The 8,198-nt window shown below is 43.6% G+C and overlaps 1 protein-coding gene across 1 annotated transcript in view; it reads right to left on the bottom strand.

Annotated features, from left to right (window-relative positions):
• Window positions 1-6,108: 6,108 nt before the first annotated feature.
• The window catches only part of LOC308310692 (CUGBP Elav-like family member 4), a gene marked incomplete at its 5' end in the record, with an annotated part of 102,223 nt that continues 100,133 nt past the window's right edge, over window positions 6,109-8,198 (bottom strand). The window contains one exon of the mRNA XM_080757072.1: window positions 6,109-6,211. The remainder of the gene's footprint in view (window positions 6,212-8,198) is intronic.

Genomic DNA, 8,198 nt, shown 5'->3' with positions numbered 1-8,198 from the left:
AGTCGATAAAGTCGCCGTTCCTTAAACGTTGCCGATCGGCTGTCCGAAGGCATTGTTTATTCACTCCGTTTAATGCACTTTGAATTTCATCGCTTGGAAAAAAAGAAAAGATGAAAAAGAAAAAAAAATCAATCTCTCCATCTCTGTCTCCCTTGGCAACAGGTTATAATCCATGGTTACGAGGAGCGGTTGCTAGGTGCGTTGCCGAGATACGGGCCCCTTCTACCCGCCCGGCGCTACGTGTGAGGCCACCGGGTCCTTGATGATGGCAGAGAGATGAGGGACCACAGTGTGAAAGGATGACAAGAGAGAGGGGACAATGAGACGCTCTCCGCACGGCCAACACAGGGATGGAGCCGGCCACAAGAGGAGAGCCAAATGAAAATAAGAAAGCCAGAATGAAAGGTAAACACAAAAGGAGATAATGTAGCTATGTAAGTGGCCAGTCTGCAGACCTCCATTTACCTATTGTACCTATACCGCATCTCAGTGTGTGTGTGTGTGTGTGTGTGTGTGTGTGTGTGTGTGTGTGTGTGTGTGTGTGTGTGTGTGTGTGTGTGTGTGTGTGTGTGTGTGTGGGGGGGGGGGGGACAGGACATGTATGTAAACATGTATGTAAACAGACTATACAGCAGTGGCCGGAAAATCTCTGGCATGACAAAAAGCAAAGCCAAACAACTTTATTTTCTGTGTGGAGGCGAAGTTGCTACATACAGTATGTGTACCCTTAGATGCTCATGGACTGTCTAACCCTTTTATATTGGTTTCCCTGTAAATTAATATTAATTTGTCAATTAAAATAAAGAATAAAAAGCTCATGGTTAAAATTGCAACAAGAACAAAGTTAAAAATGTATTTTATAATATTGTTGCTTTTCTAAAAGTCTGATGTATATGGTACTACAGTACAGTGTGTGCAGACTGTGCACAAACATGGATGCATGAGTGCAACCATGAAATGGTCTGATGTGTGAGACTATGCCACATATATATATGCACGTATATGCAATCATGGACGTGTGTGTGTGTGTGTGTGTGTGTATGTGTGTGTGTGTGTGTGTGTGTGTGTGTGTGTGTGTGTGTGTGTGTGTGTGTGTGTGCATGTTTTGCATCATGATTTCAGGTCTGTGTGAGGCAGACTGAGAGAGACAGAGACTGAGAATGGGACACTCTTTATTTCGTGTCTTCTGAAGAATCAGCCACCGTGGTAAATAAATTACGATAAAGAAGAGAAGAAAAGAAGATGCACACAGAGCACTACAATCACACACGCCTTTATGTCATATCTTTTATCCTTTATTTATTTTCCATTGGAACAAAAAACAACAACGTACAATATAATGAACAGAAACGTCTGTTGCGGTCGCTCAGTGTCTCATATTTGCGTGCTTTCCTTTACTCTGCACGGGGAATAAGCTCTGTGGGATGAGATGAGAGAAACAACATCACTAGATGTTTTAAATGAAAGCACCGGGGTGGCTCCTATTCGCACACAAACACACACACACACACACACACACACACACACACACACACACACACACACACACACACAGTAACATCCTGAGTGTAAATTTAACCCTGAGAGTTATACAAATGTAGCAAATGGTTGCATTTGTATAATCTCACAGTTGCAAATGGATAAATCAGCATAGAGCATTTTACTGTGTAAACACACGTACACTCTCTCTCTCTCTCTCTCTCTCTCTCACACACTCACACACACACACACACACACACACACACACACACACACACACACACACACACACACAGCATTTTACTGTGTAAATACATGTGCACTCTCTCTTTCACACACACACACACACACACACACACACACACACACACACACACACACACACACACACACACACACACACACACACGTCCATGCCTCCCCTCCGTCGTCTGAGTAGAATACACATTGATAATGTTGTGCGTCTCACGAGGATACAGGTTTATTGCTTATGTAGAAACCCGCGTGCCTCACCACAGATGTTGCACGCACCAGATCCCCAGCAGCCCCTACTACCTGTTCGTTATACTGTATATTAGTGATCGTGGGCCATATAAACCCACACTAAATTATACAAGCTGTCATTTCTTTCGTGAGGCTGATCCGATTAGTATGGTGATGATAGAAGCCCCTGGGACTACTCACCAGTCAGGAGCCGTCTCGTAGCTAGGTAGATGGAGTGTTCCTTGGCGGGCCAGAGCTGCAGGAGCCATCTGCTGCTGCTTGCCCCTGCCTCTCTCCCTGCATCCCCATCACCCCGTCCGTTCCCCGGCAATGCCTCCAGGGGGCAGTAGCACCGTACTCTCAGTCCCGTCCTCTCTCACAACAAGCAACTACACTGCCTGCATGGTCTCCTCTGCCCCCGAGATCAAAGGCACAGTGCTAAGCCTTCTCCAATCCAAAAAACAGCTATCACCCTCCTTTTCTCTTCCCCGGGACAGGCTGTTGCTGTTGCTTCTTCTTTTTTCTTTTTTTTCCTCTTCCTAGCAGCAGCACTTTGAAGGATATTAGCATGATGTCATATGGTAGGATGGGAAGCCGAGCCATGAGGCGAGGTTCTCTCAGCAACCTTTTGAACGCGTAACTGTAGCTCTGCTGCATGTGGCCCTGAAGCTTTGTGACAGTGTTATTAGGAAAATAAGTCTCACAAGGAAATAAGCGTGCAACACCCCTGTGAATGTTCCCTTCAGGTTGTGTTAATATGTGTGTATTTTACTGATATTGTGGCTCAGGTTTGAGGCAGAATTGGTGGGGAAGCAGTGTTTGTTTCATCTTTTTTGAGTTTTAATAAAAGTATGATGGGTTGTAGTATTCAGTTTGATACATAAACCATTTTGTTGCTCATAGACAGTGGAATTATAAACACAGTATAACACTGGTATTAATGAAGATCGTTTAATTTGGTCAGTGTTTTTTTGTATTCCTTCCATGTCTGTGTTTTACCTAATTTAATTCACTTTTCATTTACTGACAGGCAACCAGTTAGAGGAACATTAAAAGAGTTTCACAATCTTGTGATTAACGAATGAAGAGAGGAAGTTGACAACACTTTCGCTGTCTGCCTGGGATGATTGTTGTGATGCGCTAATGTGCCCAAACAAACGATGGACCAACAATCCTAATTAAGAAGCAATTAGTGAATTTACTATCAAAATAAAATGAAATTAAAAAAACAATGTCACACATTAACGGTCCTCGTATCGTAACGGGTTTTATGAAAACGATTAGGAAATAGTATTTTGGTAGTATCAAAATTATATGACACAGAATTATAGAAATAAACAATAGAGCAATCAGGCACGCCTCTGCCCCGGGCCCGTCCTTGCTTGCCATTGTAGCTGCAGCCATATCATAGACGTGGTTGGGTAGAGACCCCTGTTGGTTGATTGGAATGACTTTCCTAATTGGATTCAATTCCTAATTGAAATGTAATAAAAATGCATCAGTGGAGGCACCGCTGACAATTACCTCATGCAAATCTCCTGATGAATTGACGTGAGGGGTGTAATTGCAGCTGTTAAAAAATGCATTGATTTCTGGCAGGAATAACATCAATTCAAATCAGTTCACACTTGCATTTTCAAAACCTTGCGCGTTGGAAGGCATTTGTCACCCTGGCTCGGCTTTCTTTCTTTTCTTTTTTTCCTCTTTCTTTTTATTTATTTTTTCTTCCTGAGGCACGTTGATTTGAAGGAGAAATGGAAACATCTGCAGCCTCTCACAATGGGGATATGTCAAATTGATTGGTCCGATGAGCTTTTGTATCATACGCACTATATCTATGCAAATAACCCCGGTCCCCAGAACGTCGCTAGGAGAGGGGAAACAAATAAAGGAGGCAATGTCTTTGTGCTTTCATCAAGATGCTGCATGGGCTATGACTTCCTTGTGCTATGTAAAGCAAACCTATTCTGCTGGGAACATAAGAGACCCCCCCCCCCACACACACACACACACACACACACACACACCCACACACACACACACACACACACACACACACACTCTCACACACACACACACACACACACACACACACACACACACACACACACACACACACACACACACACACACACACATGGACACACATACACGCACACACGCGCGCACACACACACACACACACACACACACACACACACACACACACACACACACACACACACACGCACACATACACAAATTGTCACACACAGTGAAAAGATCAGTGGAGATCTGATACACACACAGAAAGGCAGGGTGATGATAGCTTTGATTGTACCTTTCAGCAAACGATGTGAGAATGATCCGTCTCTGTGTGCCTCTGCCGATGCGGGCGGGCGGACGGGCGGCTGTGGTGGGGCTAGATGGAGAAGGGTTAGAGCGTCTCCTGAGTTGTTGCCGACCGCCGTAGTCATAGCAACAGGTTAATAAGTAAGCTTCTCTGATCTTCCTCTGTTGCTGCACAGGTTGCTAAGATACAAGTAGCATTCTCTGGACCCCGAGGACAGAGGTGCAAACATTGGTTCTATTAATAAGAATGAACTTCAAATACTTCAAACAAGTAACTCATATGGAGAGTGAAATGATCTTAGCGTTAACTATACTGTAATACTGTACAATGTAACTAAAATAAAAACTGTTGCATTACTGTTAGCACTGTACTAACTACTGGATGTAACTACCCTATTCGTCCCGTACATGGACCAATCAGACACACGCAACCAAACTACTTGCCCAATTCCAGCTACCTCATACCTCGGGAAGGACAGCGGTTGGATCATCTCTACTGTCCAATCAAAACGTGAAGGCACTGGCTGTTCCTAGACGCCTGTGCGAAACCAAGGGCAAATTAAAGCATTGCCTCCGAGTTGCATCATTCTCGCACTCACGGCTCTATTAGTAGGCACGCCACAATGTCTCTTTATGAGAGCCACTCACTGAGTGGAATTAGGCACACTTCCTGCCGTGTTGTGCCCTTTTATGGACCACGTTGGCATTGTCTGCGCCCCAAACCACACAGGAAAGAGCCCACAATGGAGCCACAGGGAGAAATATAAACTCCAGGCTCCTCTTTTCTGCTCTCTATCTTTTCTCTCTCTTTCTCTGCTCCCTCTGAAATAAAGCTCTGGCCGGGGAAGGGAGCGGTTCTTTTTAGGCGCAAAGAATTTTGTCTGTGATCCTGCCTTGATGAGTCCTGCAGACACGAAGATAAATGAAGAGGTGAATTCATTATTAGGGGCCTGTGATCTGCATACTTATTTGGGAGAGATGAAAAATGGGAGGTGTCCTCACTGTTTCCCATCTCGACCTTTTTTTTCTTCTTCTTTCCTTTCTTTTTTGGTTCGTCCAAGTCATCTCCTTCCATCAGGTTCACGTACTCAGAAAACGAACATATAATTTCCGACACATCCGCATGCCTAGTTATATCCTTAAATCCTCATACTGTACTCACGCTAATACTTTGCTTCCCACATCCTCCTGGTTCAATTGTGGTTTCTGCCTTTTCCTGTTCTCCGTTACTGGCTGCTGCAACAACAACCCAATTTCCCACTGTCGGATCAATAAATCTTTATCTCACCATCAGTTTTCTTACTTTGTGTCATCACACACACACATATCTTTTAATTATTTTGCCACATTTGTTTTGGTCAATAAGGGTCACTTAACCACTTATTTACTTAGTTTACCTGAAAGTAGCCTATACTTGCTCCCCTCCTTTTACCCCACTTACCACTATACACCAAACCACTATTTTCGAGGCTATGTGGTGGGTGGGTGGCAATCTAATTTGGATCCTGGCCCACTTGAAAATCTCAAAAGTGTCCGCGGCCCACCCATTTTGATTTACGGCAGGCAGCCATTTCTGAGCATGTTTCTTTGAATTATCAATCAATCAAGAGAATCGCTGGTTTACGTGGTTAAAAAACTAAAAACAACAACATGTTTCTTTGTTATAAGTAACAAGGGCATGCCATGGAGGCTTCTCTGTCTGAGGGAAAGCAACACTCTGACACACAAAATGAAAAGACAAAACCCCACCCACCACAGCAAATGACCAAAACAAACCCAAAGCTGGACCGGGGGAAGCTGTGAGGCCGCAGTGGGGAGCAGAGGAGTCGTTTTTGATGATAATGCTTCAACCCTCTGTTCTCTCTGTTGTCGGAACTCCAGCTTTTAAGCTCAGCTGTCAGCAGGCACAGAGGCAGGGCTACACACGCACACACGCACGCGGACACACATGCCAGACATGGGAAAGAGAGGCAGGTGGGTTTTTGTTTGCCGTCCGTTATGGTGTGCACCGCCTGTCACATGCCTGTGATGTTGCCACCGTTGAATTGGTCTTCCATTTTTTTTGAGTAAGCCTTTATCGCCTGCCTGATGCAGGCGTCCAGGTCCGTGCCCATTGCCCCTTGCCTTGCCACGTCGCCAGATCTGAAATCGGTGTCCCGTTCGTGTACTTCACGCACTCCGCTGTCGATCCACGGCTTCTGATTTGTATAGATCCAAACTGTCTTTTTTTGGAACTATATGTCATGTATGCACATGGTGATAAAACCAGTGACTCATGAGTCTGAGAATTCGTTGGTGTTATACCCAACGGTGTCCTTAAACATCCCCTAGTCCGGGAACCCTGGGGGTGAACGTGGTTTCCTCTGTAAAAGTTTTTTTCTCAACTGATTATTGTAGCTGACTGGGTCCCATGCATGCTGGTGGACTTGGCTTTCCAAATTTGTATTCCATCCTCAGTGAACATGGCAGTTAAGACTGGTGTCAGCTCATATGGACGAGGGAATCCTCCACATGAACATCATGGTCAGTAGACAGGAGTACGATGACCCTTGAATAGATCAGCATTTAGGTCATATTTGGAGTGTATAATTTGAATGGATTTGGCTGTTGTTGCCACTGTCTTCACTTTAGATGGGATGGTCTACGTTGACAACTGGTGTGTATATCTACCCACTGATGGTGTTCACAATACTCCTGGATGTTTGCTGTGTCCAGTGTCTTTAGAAGTCCAGTTCTGTCCTTTGTGTCATGCTAAAATCCTTGATTGTGCTTCCTCTTTGTGATAGAGATGTACTGTTGCAGTTCCCCTCTTCCATCTCTTTAATGTCTGACTCAATCATGGAGCAGTTGTCAGATGTGACAACTTTCTTGTGGTACTATCCCCTTTGGACTGAGTGTTTGACTGTACTCTGTTGCTGTTTATACATGTCTGTTTAATAAACTATTAAATCAATCAATCAATGGTGCAAGATGCTTAAGACAGATGGCCTGAAAGGGTAAATATGCAACCACCATACATTTATCTTGATTATTGTACTGGTCTCACCAGCGATAGGTTACCCAGTAAGTTAAACACAGTTCAATAACTCCAGTGGAAGCCGGGACTTGTTTTTGAAGATTTACTGAACAAAGTGTGAAACTGAAACAAAGCATAAACAATACAGTATGTTTCAGAATTAATGTAAATACAACACAATGAATAAAGAATATAACTAGGCATGTAAGTAAATATAGCGTACGGCCTAAAGGCAATATCTCAATGAACCCGTAAAGAGGTATTACATACAGTATTGGCAGATGAGTATGGAAAGTACTGTAATGTGTGCTTGCACCAATGGAGTAAGTATATACTGTAAAAGGTATTCTCAAAGCAGGCATCATACTGCAATAGTTCTCTTTTAGACTCACAATCAATGAGTATTGTATAGGGTAGGTGAGCTACAAATGATGAATTGACATAGCTATGAAAGCATATCCACAGTAGCATAATCATAACCTCCAAAAGTAATACACGGTAGCACCATCATCACATCCAAATGATAGACTAATAGTAATAATAAAGTTCACAAATAAGGTGCTCTTATAAACAATATAGGCCTCCTAAACAAGTATACTCACAGACATTGCGTCTTAATAAGCATGTGAAGAGGATGGAGGAGGATTAGCAATTCACACTGACACATTTGGTTAGAAGCACATTTCAGTAATGGATTCTCTTCCTGGTCGGATGACAACATCCTGACTAGACAGGAAATGAACAGAGTACTGATTTTAACCATCAACTGCCGGCAGGGGGCTCCAAAACAACAAAAACTGTATTCAGTCCAGAACAATTATTGTGCATACAATCTCAAAATATATATTTTATGGGACTCTAGCAGCCACCAGCTGGAGGTATTGCATGA

This window comes from Protomyctophum bolini (genome assembly GCF_963924005.1).
Source record: "Protomyctophum bolini genome assembly, chromosome: 1".
NCBI classification, from domain to species: domain Eukaryota; kingdom Metazoa; phylum Chordata; class Actinopteri; order Myctophiformes; family Myctophidae; genus Protomyctophum; species Protomyctophum bolini.
Note: the sequence above shows the minus strand (reverse complement) of the source record. Positions and strands in the feature narration are given on the sequence as shown.